Source organism: Rattus norvegicus, chromosome 7, assembly GCF_036323735.1.
Source record: "Rattus norvegicus strain BN/NHsdMcwi chromosome 7, GRCr8, whole genome shotgun sequence".
Lineage (NCBI taxonomy): Eukaryota > Metazoa > Chordata > Mammalia > Rodentia > Muridae > Rattus > Rattus norvegicus.
The window spans coordinates 26,791,010-26,809,512 of record NC_086025.1 but is presented as its reverse complement, the minus strand read 5'-3'; the positions used below and the strand labels follow the sequence as shown (position 1 = coordinate 26,809,512).

At 39.8% G+C, this 18,503-nt stretch overlaps 1 protein-coding gene and 1 long non-coding RNA gene across 16 annotated transcripts in view; one reads left to right on the top strand and one right to left on the bottom strand.

Annotated features, from left to right (window-relative positions):
- Anks1b (ankyrin repeat and sterile alpha motif domain containing 1B) overlaps positions 1-18,503 on the bottom strand; it is a 1,165,904-nt gene that overhangs the window by 557,040 nt on the left and 590,361 nt on the right. The gene's annotated exons all lie outside the window — the stretch shown is intronic.
- Positions 333-18,357, top strand: LOC108351597 (uncharacterized). Its single transcript, XR_001839098.3, has 4 exons — positions 333-362; positions 6,303-6,466; positions 16,769-16,872; positions 18,141-18,357. It is a non-coding gene; the product is annotated as an uncharacterized LOC108351597 (long non-coding RNA).

Sequence of the window (18,503 nt, the reverse complement as noted above, 5' to 3'; positions counted from 1 at the left end):
GGACATACATTTTGTATTCCATTGTGATTCTTTTTTCCCCTTACTTCTTATTTTTTTTAAGTTTTTGTATTGGAGAGTGTATGTATTTACATTTCAAATATTATCCCCTTTCCTGGTTCCCCACCTCCCATCATCCCTCCCCCTGCTTTTGTAAGGATGCTTTCCCTCCCATCCAACCAATCCCACCTTGACAGCCTGGCATTCCTCTACACTGGGAAAAAGAGCCTTCACAGGATCAAGGGATTCTCTTCCTACTGGTGACAGACAATGCCACCCTCTGTTACAAATGCTTCTGGAATCATGGGTCTCCCCCGCCCCCATGTGTACTCTTCAGTTGGTGGTTTAATCACTGGGAACTCTAGGTGGGTCTGGTTGGTTGATATGGTTGTTCTTCTTGTGGTGTTGCTAATCCCTTCAGTTCCTTCAGTCCTTTCTCTAACTCTTCCATTGGGGTCCCCATAGTTAGTCTGATGGTTAGCTGCAAGCATTCTCATCTGTATCTTAGGAGACATCCATATCAGGCTCCTGTCAGCAAGCCCTTCTTGGCATCAGCAATAGTGACAGGTTTGGTGGCTGCATATGGGATGGATCCCCAGGCAGGGCAGTCTCTGATTGGCCTTTCCCTCAGTCTCTGCTCTACTCATTGTCCCTGTATTTCTTCCCGTGAGTATTTTGTTCCCCCTTCTAAGAAAGACTGAAGCATCAACAATTTGGTTTTCCTTCTTCTTGGGCTTCATATGGTATGTGAATTGTATCTTGGGTATTCCAAGGTTTGGGCTAATAGCCAACTTATCAGTGAATGCATACCATGTGTGTTCTCTTGTGATTGGGTTACCTCATTCAGGTTTCTAGTTCCATCCATTTGCCTAAGAATTTCATGAAATCATTGTTTTTTTTGTTTTTTTGTTTTTTTGGGTTTTTTTTTTTGGTTCTTTTTTTTTCGGAGCTGGGGACCGAACCCAGGGCCTTGCACTTCCTAGGTAAGCGCTCTACCACTGAGCTAAATCCCCAGCCCCTGAAATCATTGTTTTTAATAGCTGAGTAGTACTCCATTGTGTAAGTATACTATATTTTCTGTATCCATTCCTCTGTTGAACGACATCTGGGCTCTTTCCAGTTTCTGGCTACTATGAATAAAGTCACGGTGAACATAGTGGAGCATGTGTCCTTGTTATATGATGGAGAATCTTTTGGTATATGCCCAGGAGTGATATAGCTGGGTCCTCAGGCACTACTATGTTTAATTTTCTAAAGAAATGCCAGACTCATTTCCACAATGGTTGTGCTGTACTGTAGAGTGGGTTGTAATCCTATCAACAATGGAGGAATGTTCCTCTTTCTCCACATCCTCACCAGCATCTGCTGTCACCTGACTTATTGATCTTAGCCATTCTGACTGGTGTGAGGTTGAATTTCAGAGTTGTTTTGATTTGCATTTCCCTGATGACTAAGGATGTTGAACATTTCTTTAGGTGCTTCTTGGCCATTCAATATTCCTCAGTTGAGGATTCTTTGTTTAGCTTTGTTATTTGAATCTCTGGAGTCTACCTTCTTGAATTCTTTGTATATATTAAATATTAACCCCCTATCAGATGTAGAATTGGTAAAGATCTTTTCCCAATCTGTTGGTTGCCATTTTGTCCTATTGCCAGTGTCCTTTGCCTTACAGAAACTTTGCAGTTTTATGAGGTCCCATTTGTTGATTCTTGATCTTAGAGCATAAGCCACTGGTGTTCTCTTCAAGAAATTTACCCCTGTGCCCATGTGTTCGAGGCTCTTTCCACTTTCTCTTCTATTAGTTTCAGTGTATTTGGTTTTATTTGGAGGTCCTTGGTCATTTTGCACTTGAGCTTTGAACAAGGAGAAAAGAATGGATCGATTTGCATTCTTCTATATGCTGACCTCCAGTTGAAGCAGCATCATTTGTTAAAAATGCATCTTTTAGCCATTGGATGGTTTTAGCTCCTTTGTCAAAGATCAAGTGACCATAGGTGTGTGGATTCATTTCTCCATCTTCAATTCTATTCCATTGACAGGTAGGTAGCCACCTGTCTCTGTACCAATATCATGAAGTTTTTATCATGATTGTTCTATAATACAGTTTGAGGTCAGGGATGGTGATTCCTCCCAGAAGTTTTTATTGTTGAGAATAGTTTTCACTACTCTGCCTTTTCTGTTATTCCAAATGAATTTGCAAATTGTTCTTTCTAACTCTATGAAGAATTGGGTTGGAATTTTGATGGTGATTGCATTCAATCGGTAGATTGCTTTTGACAATATGGCCATTTTTACTATATTAATCCTGCCAATCCATGAGCATGGGGAATCTTTCTATTTTATGAGATCTTCTAGTTCTTTCTTCTGAGACTTAAAGTTCTTGTCATACAGATCTTTCACTTGCTTTGTTAGAGTCACACCAAGATATTTTGTATTATTTGTGACTATTTTGAAGGGTGTCATTTCCTTAATTTCTTTCTCAGTTTGTTTATCCTTTGAATAGAGAAAGGAGACAGATTTGTTTGAGTTAATTTTATATCCAGCCACTTTGCTAAAGTTGTTTATCAACTTTAGGAGTTCTCTGGTAGAACTTTTGGGGTCACTTAAGTATACTATCATATCATCTGCAAATAGTGATATTTTGACTTCTTCCTTTCCAATCTGTATCCCTTTGATCTCCTTTTGTTGTCTGATTGCTCTGGCTAGAACTTCAAGAACTATATTGAATAAGTAGGGAGAGAGTGGGCAGCCTTGTCTAGTCCCTGACTTTCATGGGATTGCTTCAAGTTTCTCTCGATTTAGTTTGATGTTGGCTACTGGTTTGCTGTATATTGCTTTTTACCATGTTTAGCTGTGGGCCATGAATTCCTGATCTTTCCAAGACTGTTATCATGAAGGGGTGTTGAGATTTGTCAAATGCTTTCTTAGCATCTAATGAGATGATCATTTGGCTTTTTTATTTTGAATTTGTTTATAGAGTAGATTACATTGATTTGATTTTCGTGTATTGAACCAGCCCTGCATCCCTGGAATGAAGCCTATTTGACCATCGTAAATGATCATTTTGATGAGTTCTTGGATTTGGTTTGTGAGAATTTTATCGAGTACTTTTTCATCCATATTCATGAGGGAAATTGGTTGGAAGTTTTCTTTCTTTGTAAGGACTTTGTGTGGTTTAGGTTTATACCTGTAATTGTGGCTTCAAAGGATGAATTGTGTAGGGTTCCTTCTGTTTTCATTGTGGAATAGTTTGAAAAATATTGGTATTATATCTCCTTTGAAGGTCTGATAGAATTCTGCACTAAACCCATGTGGTCCTCGACTGTTTTTGGTTGGGAGACTTTTAATGACTGCTTCTATTTGTTTAGGGGTTATGGAACTGTTAAGATGGTTTATCTGATCCTGATTTAACTTTGGTACCTGGTATCTGCCTAGAAAATTGTCCATTTTATCCAGATTTTCCAATTTTGTAGTAGGATCTGATATTTTTTTTTATTTTCCTCAGTTTCTGTTGTTATGTCTCCCATTTCATTTCTGATTTTGTTAATTTGGATACACTCTCTGTGCCCTCTGGTTAGTCTGGCTAGGGGTTTATCTGTCTTGTTGATTTTCTCAAAGAACCAGCTCCTGGTTTTGTTGGTTCTTTGTATAGTTCTTTTTGTTTCTTCTTGATTAATATCAGCCCTGAGTTTGATTATTTCCTGCCTTCTACTCCTCTTGGGTGTATTTGCTTCTTTTTGTTCTAGAGCTTTCAGGTGTGCTGTCAAGCTGCTATTGCATGCTCTCTCCTGTTTCTTTCTGCAGGCACTCAGAGCTATGCGTTTTCCTCTTAGCACTGCTTTCATTGTATCCCATAAGTTTTAGTATGTTATTCTTTTATTTTCATTAATTTCTAAAGTCTTTAATTTCTTTATTTCTTCCTTCACCAAGTTATCATTGAGTAGAGCATTGTTCAGCTTCCATGTGTATGTGGGCTTTCTCTTGGTTTTGTTGTTATTGAAGACCAGCCTTAGTCCATGGAGAACTGATAGGATGCATGGGATTATTTTAATCTTCTTGTATCTGTTGAGGCCTGTTTTGTGACCGATTATATGGTCATATTTGGAGAAGGCACCATGAGATGCTGAAAAGAAGGTACATTCTTTTGTTTTAAGAATTGTTTTATAGATATCTGTTAGATCCATTTGGTTCATAACTCATGTTAGTTTCGCTGTGTCTCTTATTTATTTTCTGTTTCCATGATCTGTCCATTGATGAGAGTGGGGTGTTGAAGTCTCCCACTAATATTGTGTGTAGTGCAAGGTATGCTTTGAGCTTCAGTAAATTTTCTTTTATGAATGTGGGTGCCCTTGCATTTGGAGCATAGATATTCAGGATTGAGAGTTCATCTTGATAGAGTTTTCCTTGGATGAATATGAACTGTCCTTCCTTATCTTTTTTGATAACTTTTTGTTGAAAGTTGACTTTATTTGGTATTAGAATGGCTATTTCAGCTTGTGTCTTGGGACCATTTTGCTTGGAAAATTTTTTTCTAGACTTTTACTCTGAGGTAGTTTCTGTCTTTGTCAGGTGCATTTCCTGTATGAAGCAAAATGCTGGGTCCCGTTTACATATACAGTTTGTTTTTCTATGTCTTTTTAATTGGAGAATTGAGTCCATTGATGTTAAGAGATATTAAGGAATAATGATTGTTGCTTCCTGTTATTTTTGTTGTTAGAGGTGGAATTATGTTTGTGTGGCAATCTTCTTTTGGGAGAGTTGAAAGAAGATTACTATCTTTTTCTATGGTATAGTTTCCCTCCTTGTGTTGGAGTTTTCCATCTATTATCCTTTGTAGGGCTGAATTTGTGGAAATATATTGTATAAATTTGGTTTTGTCATGGACCATCTTTGTTTCTCCATTTCTGTCAATTGAGAGTTTTGCTGGGTATTGTAGCCTGGGCTGGCATTTGTGTTCCCTTCGGGTCTGTATGACATCTGCCCAGGATCTTTTGGCTTTCACAGTCTCTGTTGAGAAGTCTGGTATAATTCTGATAGTTCTTCCTTTATATGTTACTCGACCTTTTCCCTTACTGCATTTAATATTCTTTCTTTGTTTAGTGTATTTGGTGGTTTGACTATTATGTGGTGGGAGGAATTTCTTTTCTGGTCCAATCTATTTGGAGTTCTGTAGGCTTCTTGTATGCTCATAGGCATCTTCTTCTTTAGGTTAGGGAAGTTTTCTTCTATAATTTTGTTAAAGATATTTACTGGCCCTTTAAGTTGGGAATCTTTGCTCTCTTCTACACCTATTATCCTTAGAGATTTGGTCTTCTCATTGTGTCCTGGATTTCCTGGATGCTTTTGTTAGGAACTTTTTGCATTTTCCATTATCTTTGACTGTTGTGTCAGTGTTTTCTATGGTATCTTCTGCCCCTGAGATTCTCTCTTCTATCTCTTGTATTCTGTTGATGATGCTTGCATCTATGACTCCTGATCTCTTTTCTAGGTTTTCTATCTCCAGGATTCTCTCTCTTTGTGATTTCTTATTGTTTCTATTTCCATTTTAAAATCCTGGATGGTTTTGTTCAATTCCTTCACCTGTTTGATTGTGTTTTCCTGTAATTCTTTAAGGGATCTTTGTGTTTCCTTTTAAAGGGTTTCTACCTGTTTAACCTGTGTTGTCCTGTATTTCTTTAAGGGAATTATTTATGTCCTTTTAAAAAGTCCTCTATCATCATCATCATCATCATCATCATCATCATCATGAGATGTGATTTTAAATTCAAATCTTGCTTTTCTAGTGTGTTGAGATATCCAGTATTTGCTTTGGTGGGAGAACTGGGCTCTGATGATTCCAAGTAGTCTTTGTTTCTGTTGCTTAGATTCTTGTGCTTGCCTCTCACTATCTGGTTATCTCTGATGTTAGTTGGTCTTGCTGTCTCTGACTGGTGCTTGTCCCTCCTGTGGATCTGTGAGCTGTGAGCTTAGAAGTGAGAGCACTCCTGGGAGACCAGCTCTCTTCAGGCACGCTTTGGTCCAGAGGGCTGTGGGGCAGCCTTAGCTTTGGGCACAGATGGATACTGGAAGGATCCTGTCCAGGAAGGGCCTCTGACTGTTTTCTACAGGAAAGGTTCTAATCCCCTCGGAAGACTTCTCTTCTGTGATTGCTTATATGTGCTTAAAAAAGATTGGGTTGGAAAGGGGAGCGCTTTTTAATGGATGCAGGTGTTCTGCAAATGTTAAAGACACATTTTTATGTGCTGATATCTCTGGGCTTCAAAATGTGAGCAAATTATGTTTAGAAGTTTCTGGCATTCATACAGAAAGCTGCTTGATCTTCCGTGCTTTGAGGAGCTGATTCAAACTGAAACCTCTTCCAACACGATTATCAGCTCGGCGGAACTCAACTACGAAAGCATGTGCTACTCATAACCAATAGGAAAATGGAGCTGCTTTTAATCCCATCAGTGCCAAACTAATCAAACAGGTTTGTATTTTAAACAACACGTCAGACATATTTAGGGGCTCAGGTTACATACAGTTTGAGAGAAGATGAGTACGTATCAATTAAGAGACATCAATAAAATCATTATTGGGTATTTAAAATACATAGGTGGGGCCATGGAACCTTGTTAGACCAAAAACAAAACAAAACAAAACAAAACAAAAAAACAAAAACAAAAACAGAAAAACAAACTCTGGCCACTTAACCTGATCCTAAATAAAATTTTATACCTTAATTTTTATAAAATTTAAAGTACAATTAAATGAATACTAATAATCTATAATGCTAATATCTGTATGTATTTGTAAAGTATATGCATTTTAGACACTATATGCTCCTAGGGCTTTCTTGATTGACTGTGACACCTCTGGATTTTTTCGATTGATTGTCATACCTCTAAATCTATTCACCTTTTCCAGAAGAGAGACAGAACTGTGATATGGAGCTAGATATTACTGAGAAAGTAAGCTAGTAGCCGTAAATGTCAAGATTCCCCTTCATATGGCATCTCTAATTATAAATTGACACTACCAAAGCATTGGCAGCTTTCACACCCCCAGCGTCCACAGCTGCAGCCAAATCTTCAGCATCTCCTCTACGTTTGCCTTTCCTTCATGACATTTGATCAGTCAACAGTAGGAGCCCCTGTGTTCTCCAGAGCCAGCCTTCAGTTCAAAAACCCAGACCGGCTCAGGTTGCTCTGAGGGCGGGTGGGGGAAAGCAGAGCGGCTTTCAGAGTGAGAGCTGTACTTATCAATCACAGCAGCAGCAGCTGCTTGGGTACCAGCCTTTGCACCGGTGAAGCTGGCGTGCTCGCTGGGAAAAGAAAAAGCTGTCTGGGGGTGAAAATGGAGGCGAAACCATTTAGGCAGCTAGGGAGGCTTCTGAAGACTGGTAAGATTGGATTTCCCGGGCTTGGATAAAGACCATAGTGATGGTTTACAGTTATGGGAAGCAGACAGGAGAACTCAGGTTCAGGTCAGCTAAAAAAAAAAGAACGGCATCTGGGGAGCTCTTCTACAGAGAAAAATCACACAGGCTGAATCACGCTGGGGGAGTGAGCAAGGGGAAAGCCTGGCACTGGGGCCTCATTTAAAGAGAAATAAAGGCAGTAAAGACGACTCGCTCTAGCACAGCCTCACTGAAAGCTTGCGTGGATATATGCATGGAAACCTCAGCACAAACCGCTTAGCAGCCCTGTCCTTTTACTGAGTTCCTTCTCCTGTGTTATCCCTCTCTGAGCCTCCCACGTGAAATTCTCCCCGACAGCGGCCTCTGCCAAATGAACACCACCATAGCTCTGAGGAGTTTGTCAGAAATGCAGAATCATTGTTTCGACTCAGACGTACTGACGTGCCACTGGTTTCCCAAGACACGTGTATGACTCTAGGGCACATTAAAGTTTGAGAAGCACTGCTTTACAACATACACAGTGCTCAGAGGGAGAGAGAGAGAGAAAGAGAGAGAGAGAGAGAGAGAGAGAGAGAGAGAGAGAGAGAGAGAGAGAGAGAGAGAAACAGAGACAGAGACAGAAAGACAGAGCGAGACAGAGAGACAGAGACAAAGAGAGAAGTTATTTTCACCTTTCACAGCAACGACATATAGGATAGGAATGCCCATCATGTTTTATTCTCTCTACAAATATCCATTCAGCACAGTAAGTAATTAATTCACAGGTCTTGGGATTAAAGGAGGTTTTGGACTCTATTCTGTCTGTACCGCGTGAACTGCTAACCATGTAAAGTTATATAAACACTGTCCTAGTCCCGAAGGAGACCACAGGTGTCTTAGGAAGTGGTGAATTTTAAAAAAGACAGTTGTGATGTCAATAGCACGTACTTGTCACTGAGGTCACATGAGGAATGAGTGGGGGATGTATGTCAGAAGGTTGTGAGTAATGTTTCCTGAACCGGGGAGGTTTCTGTGGAGCTGATATCCTTGCGCTTAGAAAGGAAAGACTTTTTCTATTGAGAATTATATATATATATAAAATAATCACAGCACAGGAAGCTTCAACTAAAACCCCAAGGGCAAGAAATGGGTAGACTTGTCCAGATAATTTAGAGCAGTTCCAGATGGCTGGGTTTAGGTTGGAAGGGTAGTGGATTGGGGTCTGGTGGTCAGAGATAAAGAGGGAGAGCTCCGCGGGAGGGTAGAGGGCTTGTAGACCAACGGCTTCGGGATGATTCCTTTGGAGCAATAAAAGGAAGTTGGGAAGAGTTCTAAGTAGGGCAATAACTGGATCCTGTTTGCATTTTAGAAACACCACACTGGAGGATGTTTGGGGAAGGGTGATTAGCCAATTTGGCTGAAGAATCGAGTATATGGAGGGAAGCAATGGTGTCTAGAAATGCAGCTTTGGATGGAGATCACAGAGGATGCTGGCTATCATGCTGTGTGCTTAGTAGGTGGTGGGGAGTAGGAGGAGACTTTTGACTGAGAAGAGACCGAAGGCAGGTGGCCAGTTAGAAGGTGATGGCAATCATTTAGGCAAGGAGGTAATAGAACCTGATGACTCCAAGAATAGAAATTAGGAGCTAGATTGAAGGAGCAGGTGCATAATTATGAGCACAGTTTTGTTAGTCATTTCCGGGTGGCACAATTTCATACACAAATCAGATCTTTATAAATGCCCCTATTTCCACATCCCAATATAGCCTCGCTTCTGCACAAATCACACCGGGTGGAGAACACTCCTAAGGTACGTGGGTCACCAAGGAACAAACCCTTCCTGCTGCCCTAACTGCAGGTCCATCTCTCAGTGGTAGATGGACACTCAAAACCAAAGTAGGAATCTTGTGGTAGAGCTGGCCTTTAGTTCCCCCTTTTGGTTGCTTTCCAACCTCGATTCTTTGTCTAGGGAAGCATCATTACCATTTGCCTTCACTAACCTCCGAGATAGCAACCTCCCCTTTCTCACCCTTACCCCCTTTCTACTCCCAGGCATTGCCTTCATTCATTAAACTTCTTGCTGGCATAGGGACATCAAAGCCCTATTTCTAATTCTCAGTAGCTTGGGTATCGCCACCACTGAATCTCGCCTACCTCACCTGATGCCAGGCTAGTTGTTCTGTGACGTTATGTGATTTGAAGCTATGAAACTCCCTTTCAGGTGCCCTTTCCAGAATTTCTTCAGTAAGCCTCTTCCAAGTGTTTCAGTTATACACTGCAGAATATTTATAATTCTGTGTCAAGCATCATGCTTGGCTTTGACTTCCAAAATATAGAACTCAAAGTGGCTATTTTCTCCTCTAAAAGGAAAAAAAAGTACCTAAAAAAAAAGGGAGTAGCACTGTATTATGTGTTTCCTGTATATCAATTTGCACCATGTGACCATTTGCCTTCTTTGCTGAATGACTGTATTCTTTCTAATTCAAGATCCAACAGGCCTGGGGAGTGAATGGAAACAGTCCTGCTGCAATCTTAACATTTAGGAAAACCTATTGTTATCCGAGATTTTTATTTTCGTTAAGATACTCGTCCAGAATAGAAGCTGCCCACACCATACTTATATGGAAATCATACTTGATCAATAGTGTTCAAATCTCCACCAGTTTTTGAATGGAACAGAACAAGCATCAAGGCATGTGTGTGTACATTTATGTAAACTACCTCGTAAATAGATTCAGATTTTCATATCCACAAAATAGGTACTACCAAAATATTATACTTTAGGAAAAAAAAACATGAACTCTCAATATCCAGATGCTTTCCCTAGATGGACTTTATTGTGGTATTAAAGATAACAGTATTGTTGATTTATGAAATAATTTTATTTATTCTTTTACCTCTATAAGAAATTGGAATGGGCTTATTTTATTAACTTTTCATTGGTTCTTGGTGAATTTTAATCATGTATCCCAATCCCACCTGCCCTCCACCCTTGCAACCAACATCACCCCCCAACAGAGGAAAAATTCGCACTGTGGAAACTGTAGTATGTTACAGTATATCCAACAGTATACCCTTTGTCCACACTTCTTTGCTTGCAAATATTTATTGCAGTGACTCACTGGTCTGGTACAAGGCCTATGGCTTCTGCTACTCTATCAATACTAGAACCTCACTGGGGCTCCTCTCAGTTATCCTGTTACTGCCCTGTGTCACGGAGACTCTACAGTTTTGATTCTGTAGTACCTTCCCCCTTGTGCACTCCAGCAGTTCATCCAGGGGGTAGATGTTGGGGTGGGTCAATTCGAAGCCCTGGATCTGGGCCTAAGAAGTATCTGAGCTGGTCAGCCTGACAGCTTTCCTGCTCTCATGCTCTTGGGGTCAGCTCACTAGCATCCCCCACAACCAGGGCCAGCTCTACTCTGCTGCCCAGGTGAGGTGCAGGGCCCACTCTTCTGAGTGCTGCAGCCAGTGAGGGACATGGCCAATCCTCCCACTCTCTTAATATCAGGGCCTGCTCTCCCACCTGCCATAGGTGGCAAGGGACAAGGGAGAAGGAGATGGCATCTCTCCTTTGTCCGCACCACCACTCAGCACACAATAAGAAAGGTCAGCTTTCCTGTGCTCACATCCTCAGGGCCAGCTCACCCACAACCTCAATGTCCAGAGCCTCATGTCCTCTACTGTGCTGCCTAGATGAGGTATAGGACCTGCTCTACTGAGTGCTGCAGCAGGTGAGGGGCAGGGCCAGCTCTCCTGCATGCTGTAGGTGGCAATGGGTGAGGGGAGGGGAGGGCATTTCTCCCTTGCCCGTGCTTCTGCTTGGCAGACAAGTCATGGGGTCAGCTCTTCCAGGCTCATGCCCTTGGGGCAGGTTCACCCACACCCCCTGCAATCAGAGTCAGCTCTACTGTGCTGCCCAGGTGCAATGCAGGACCTACTCACTCAAATGCTGCAACAGTGAAGGGCAGAGACAGCTCTCCTGCTCTCCTGACCCTATTGGGGCCAGCTCTCCTGTCTGCTGCAGGTGGTGAGGGCAAAAGAGAGGGGTGGAGATTTCTCCCTCCCTGAAGCCATCCCACAGCATGGCTGGCTCTCCCACACCCTCAGGGCCAGCTTACCTACAATGAGCTTGTTTTATGGGCATCATAAGGCACAATCCTTCTTCATTTCATGTATAGACTGATTATGAAATTATCCCATAAGAGTAGTTATTCGTACAAATTTGGAGAAGAAATGAAGTTTACCGATATACTATCTTTTATGAGGTCATCCTTCCCTTACAGTTAACTTCTCAGTCTCGTAACCTAGAAAACACTATCATAAGACTGTCTTTAAGACTCCCTCCATTCCCTACCTCATAGTGTGAAATGTTTTCATGTAGTTTTACTGAGTCCTCACAATAGTTTTGTAATTTTATTGTCTGTAAGTCAATACTGTTAGACATACTTGGCATACTTAGCAGAATTATTTTTCCTTTCTCCTTCTGTAGTTTTACTTCTTCCTGGTCTTGATAAGTAGCTTCTTAAAGTTATTACTTGTAGTAGCTCTTCAAGATTAGAAAACAAAAACCAAAACAAAACAAAAGCCTGCAGACTGTTCCATAAAACTAATGTCATATACAAGGAACCAATCTGTGAGTTGCTTGTGTCAGTTCTGCTCCTCAAGTTGAGACCCCTTTGCATACGTCTAGATTTTCGCCTTCAGAACCTTGCTTTGATGCTGACCTTGGCTCCTGACAGTTAACCTGGATCTGGTTCTCACTTCATGAGTCATGTTTATTTCTGCTACTACCCAGAAAATGAGCCTTTACATCAATCTCCGAGTCCTTAGGCCCAGTCCCAAATGACTTGATTTCGTTTTTAGGTGCTTTGAAACATTTGTAAAGCTTAGCCATTGTCTACACTGTCTGGTCTTGCTCTTTATCTCACATTGTAGTATGTATAATGAGTCTGAAACTAACTGTAAAACAAGATTTATTAGCTTGCCCTAAATTGCAAACCTAGTCAATAGTATAAACTGGGTTCCAGTTCAAGACTTTATACTTGGTTCTGAAAATCAAACTTTATTTCATTTTTAAGAGAGCTATTTCGACTCGAAATGTATATAAGAAATACTCAAGTTAATAAAAAAAAGATAAAATTAAAAAAAATTTTTAATATGATTTAAAACCTAAAGGTAAAAATATTAATACTTTAAATAGGAAGGGTAAAAGTCACCATTATCATGTAATAAATAAGGAAATTATCTCCCACGGGGAGAGAGGTTATATGATCACAAGCCCTCCACAGTGAGTAGAGATAGAAACATGGCCATTCACTCCAGTCCCTTAGTGCAGAGTAGGTGGGCTGATTGGTGCGTGCCAGAAGCTCAGGGCCAAGAATTTCTCAGCTCTGTAAGGTATGGGATCTGAAGGAGCGCAGCCAGGGCGGCATTGCCATGGCCACCAAATCAAACTGGCTATAGCAGTGAGAAAAGTACACAAGCTTTTCGCATTATTACTTCAGGAACTCTTAAATTGAAGTATATGCTTGTTTTTTCTTCAAGAAATTTAGCTCATGTGATTGTAAATTTCCAGAAATCATGGTCAAAATATATTCTCCTTTAAAAAAAAAAAAAAGAGAGCTATTCTCAACAAAACATTGCCCAGTGGTAGTAAAACAAGAAGACACATGATCTAGACTCAAAGGAACTTTATCCGAGTCCCAGATCGCCTAGTTACTGGCTCATCTTGCCTTCAATTGGCCTGTTGTATGATGCTATGCAGAGTTGCTGTGAGGTTAAAGTACTTGAGAAATAAAAATAAAATGTGCTATACAAATGTAGAGGCCTTAGAAGCTAAACAACCTTTCTTTTTAAGTTTTTAAATAATATGTGTTTACTTCCAAAAAAATAATAGGATACAGAAAAACATAAAGAGGAAAAATTCCTTATAATATAATTTGGTAGTGTAGTCTACATTTTATTCCAACACATTACTTTCAGTTTGAAACTAAAACATTTAGAGTCTTTTCTGATATTTCATCATAGCTTTTACATCTATTTATCTATCCATCCACCCATCCTTATCTATCTATCTATCTATCTATCTATCTATCTATCTATCTATCTACCTATCTATCTATATGTGTGCATGTGTATCTACACATATTGTCATTTAAATTGTTTCTGTCTCATGGAGATTAGTGTATAGTTGCAAAGAGTCATTAGGTAAAGGATTATACATTAATTAAATACAACTTGGAAGCTACATGGAAATAAAACATATATATATATATATATATATATATATATATATAGAGAGAGAGAGAGAGAGATATGGAGGGAGAGAGAGGAGTGAGCATATATACAGACACATATATAGATAGACATAGAGATAGATAGATAGATAGATAGATAGATAGATAGATAGATAGATAGATAGATAGGCAGGCAGACAGATAATGATTCAATCAACCTATCAGTTAAAAAATGTATTTCTTAAGGAATTTGGAGAAAGGCATTGATACAAATTTGGAGACAGTACCATTCAGTATTTTCAAGTACTATACTGACTTTCATCTCTTTTTGATGCACTCTTCCTCTCTCTCCCCTGCTTTTCTCCTCCTTCCCCACTTTCCTTTCCTCTCTCATGGTTCCTCACTCTCTTTTTTTCCAGACAGAGTCTCATTTCCTGATCAAGGCCTGAAACTTCATGCCTTAGCCTCCTGAGTGATCATAGCCCTACACCATCATTGTCTTGCCACTGTTTTTGTGTCTACATCTAAAGGGCAGACCCCCACCCTCTTTTAGAGTAACTCTTTCAACACATTATCTGAAATTGGATCTCTACAATCAAACTCATAGACACGCAATCAAGATCAAAGTCATAGGATCCCTTCTAACTACTGAAAAATAAATAATTATCAAAATTTCAAGCAGCTCATAGAATCTTGGGAGGGCTAGAGAACCAAATTGGTGCTTCCCAACCTGACACAAGGCCTCTAGAATTAAAACAAATGGAAGAAACACCTATACTCACCACCTGACATTCTGGGAGAACTACCCATTGTTTTCATCTCTGAGGATGTATACTTATGCCAAGACTTATGCCATTTCACGCAAGCAGTACCAAAGAATCAGAAATCTCTTCTAGCATGTTTGTCACCCATAACTACTGCTCTTATCCCACTCTTTTTGGTCTCTACATTTTCTGAGTTGAACCAAGTTCCAAGTAGAACCTTAGCTTCAAAGGGACCGAAAATGAGGTTGTGTAACATTTCAGATTCTCTCCAAGGAATAAGAAAAATACGATGAATGTGAAGAGCCAACATCCTGTACCTACCATAGGCAGGTCCTGTAATTGCCCTCATTTTACAGATGAGAAAAACGAGCCTTAGGTAGATTATGTTCTTTTTATTAATAATAACATTAATAGAGTAGAAAGCAAGATCTAAACTCATGTATTCTGTTCTAATACTTCTTCAGTGACTATTGCACTTCACAATTACTTCCATACATGATTCTTCCTAAATAATGTGAGCTATGGAAGAACCAGGTTCTTTATGAATTGATAATTTTCATTATCAGATATTAAATATTGTTATCCATTCATTAATCTAAAACTCTGTATTGATTATCTACTCTATGACAGAGATTCTTTTGTGGACCTGGGAATATTGTGGTTCATCATACATATTGTTTCTGTCTCAGGGAGATTAGCATGTAGAGGCAAAGCGTCATTAGGTAGAAGATTATGCGTTAATCAAGCACAACCCAAAAGCTGCATGGAAATAAGAGAATGTTCAAATGGAAGGTTCAGCTCATTTTGAAGGACAGGCACAGACACCTCTTTCACATAATCAGCTTACATCACAGAGTCAATCACATAAGATAAGCCTTGGCCTCTCTAAGGGACAGTCTAAGAGAGACTATTGAAGGTCTGTGAAATAAATGGAAAATTAGATCATCTCAAGGTTGAAAGCCAGAGAATGGAAAGGAAGCCAGTGTGGCTGGATCCTGGACAGTAATGAGACTGGAGTAGGATAGCGGTAAGGTAGGAATTCAACGCTCAGTGAGTAAGTACATGTGAGCATGCTTCCAGGAGAGGAAGCTGGGACTTTTAAGGTATCTCCCTTTATACCTTAAAAGGGTCTATGACTCGAAAGCAGGATAAGTGCAGTTTTAAAACAGAGAAAGTGAGCTCTGTGTGGTGAGCTTTCCTAAACTCATTATGGTGTGAGAGTCTTCATCAGTGGACCTCAACCTGTCAAACCTCTTTGGGGGCTGCTTATCATGTTATGATTCATGATGGTAGCAAGATTATAGTTATGAAGTAGCAATGAAAATATTTTTATAGTTGGGAATCAATACAACATGAATGCATGAAACATGTATGAAAGGGTCACAGCATTAGGAACTGTAAGAACCACTGGTCTACATGCACACATCAGGGAAAAAAATCAGTTGTGACCGTGGATTTTCTACAAGGAGAAAAGCAGCAAGGGTTAAAGCAAGGAAATAATTTGGCAAAATGGAAATAAGGCATGTGAGTCATTATCTCTTTTCTTTATGTTGCCTTTGAGTTAATATTTTGTCATAATGAATAGGTGTGTGTGTGTGTGTGTGTGTGTGTGTGAGTTTCAGAATTTTACCTGAAGCCACTTTAAAAGAAATGGAACATGTACACAAGACTTGAATCAAGTAGACCCTGATTACTGGGAAGGGGTTCATGAACCCCCACTGCTAACCGAGGAGATGTGGACATTTGATGGCTTCTGGGAGAGGGATGGTCAGGTTTATTTTCAAAAGCGTGGCTCCTAGTTGGTTGACCATGTTTCAGTGCCACATCCAGGAGCACAGGGGCAGCACAATTTGGAGTAGAAAGATTATTAAATTTTTAATGAGTGGGTACAATAGGGTTGAGGGGAATAAGAAGTGGAGGGTGACATTCCCAAAGACTTAATAAAATATTTGAAATAATGAAAATGATGCTCCTATTTGCTTTCAACATGTTTTAAATCAAACACACACACACACACACACACACACACACACACACACACACGTACGTCAAAGTGCCTTATTTTCGTCAGAAGAAAAATTATAATGATTTTTCATCTACTAACAGGAGAAATAACACCCCAAATCACTCAACCAACATCTAATATATCTCTTCAAACCTTCCAAAGATTTGGATTATTATACATTTTAAAGTAATAATTACAAATATATTAACATACATTCATATCTTCTCAGGCTGTTAACAAAACACTTGACTCTTCAAACACATTGAAGATAATCAAGAGCCACATCCCGTGGGGGGAAAAGTTAGCTTCCTTGAGAACAGTATTTCATGGTTCATAATGGTTTTAGAATAGGTGGCTCATTTCTCTAGTGTTTTGTCTCGGCCAGTTTTCCCGCCCTGCAGGACAGTCAATGAGGGTGCAGAGGGTGCCTGGAAGAGACCGGGAGACAAGAGATGCGAAGAAGGATGCCAAGACAAGAGTCTGATCAAGGTGACAATTTTATTTTTTCCCAAGGCTGAATTTATACCATAACAGGGCTAACAGAGAGGGGGGAAGTGGGAAACATTTACACAGGTCAAGGACATAGCTCTCTTGTGGTCAGCTGATGTCAACAGGATGTTGGTTTTTCTGAAAGGTTACAGGTTTGTCATATTATTAGTCAGCAGGATGTTGGTTTCTCAGAAAGGTTACAGGTCATAGCATTGGGCATCCTGACGTCAGATGTATTTCTCAGCAAGGTCAGAACTTTATCATATCATTATTCATCCTGACCACCAGATTTGTATTAGTCTTCTGCAGCTGGCTGGGGATTTTCCATGAACCCAGTCATACTTAACTCTTAACTGTACTATTAACATCAATAATGGAGGGTTTTACGGGCATCGCTCTCAACAGTGTTTGAAGTCTGTTTTCATGGGCATGAACTTCAACCTCAGATGCTGTGCCTGACACTATTTCCTCGGAGTGTTTCACTGGTCAGTGAACTGAGCTGAAGTCCCCAGTGTATGGATATCCCTTTTGTCTGCTGTCCTTGAGGACTTTGCTTAGTCACTACTCTCAATACCCATAATGTTTCCGTCTTATCTAACCCTTTTCTTTATCATATAATCATGCTCAGTTCTCTTATGGTCAAAATCAACAGCGAATAATAAAACAACCCTTCAGACCGTCTCCTCCCATCTAGAATTCTTTTTTTATTATTAAAGTATTATTTACCATTGGCAAGATGGCTCAGAGGGTGAAGGTGTTAACTACCAAAAATGGTGATCTGAGTTTAATCCCTGGGAGCCATATGGTGGAGGTAGAGAGCCAGAGAATCAACTCTCAAGTGCCCCTTGCCATTTAAAGACGTGAGTGCACTTCCCCTTGAAAATAAATACTTTAAAAGTATTTAATAAAAAAAGAGATGGCTCAGCAGTTAACAGCACTACCTACTTTTCCAGAGGTCCTGAGTTCAATTCCTGACAATAACATGATGGCTTACAACCATCTATTGTGTGATCTTCTGGCATGTAGGTGTACCTGCAGATAGAGCATTCATACACAAAACAAACAAACAAATAAATAAATGAACAAACAAATCTTACCCCCTTTAAAAAGAAACAAAAAGCAAAAGAAAAATGACCTGTTGTTTAATATTGTATATTATTAAGTACTATCTTTACATGGAAGATTTTTTAGAGTTGTTAGCATTTACTGGCTTCTGTTCCTCCTCACCATCTATTGATTTTAACCTCTCTTCTGTTCTTACCCTCCAGTGAACTCCTGAAGTCACCATCTGCAACCTCTCGGTGGCAATATGAAGGAGCAGGGTGGGCTGAGCCCTCAGAGTGTTTATAGCATTAATTAGAAACTGGAAGTAGGCGGCAGCACAGGGAGGAGGAGCAAGGCAAGTTCCCAGGACCAGACATGAAGAGCACCTACCTAACATTCACTGTGTTATATAAACAAATACATTTGCATTGTACTCAGCCACAGAGGCTTATGAATTATTATAGTACCTGGCTTATATTATATTATATTATTATTATATTTTATTTATCATATTATATTGCCCTAACAGGCACATAACATTATTAGGTTTCCCTGAGTAGTCTCAGAAGGGCATTTTGTCATCTGTG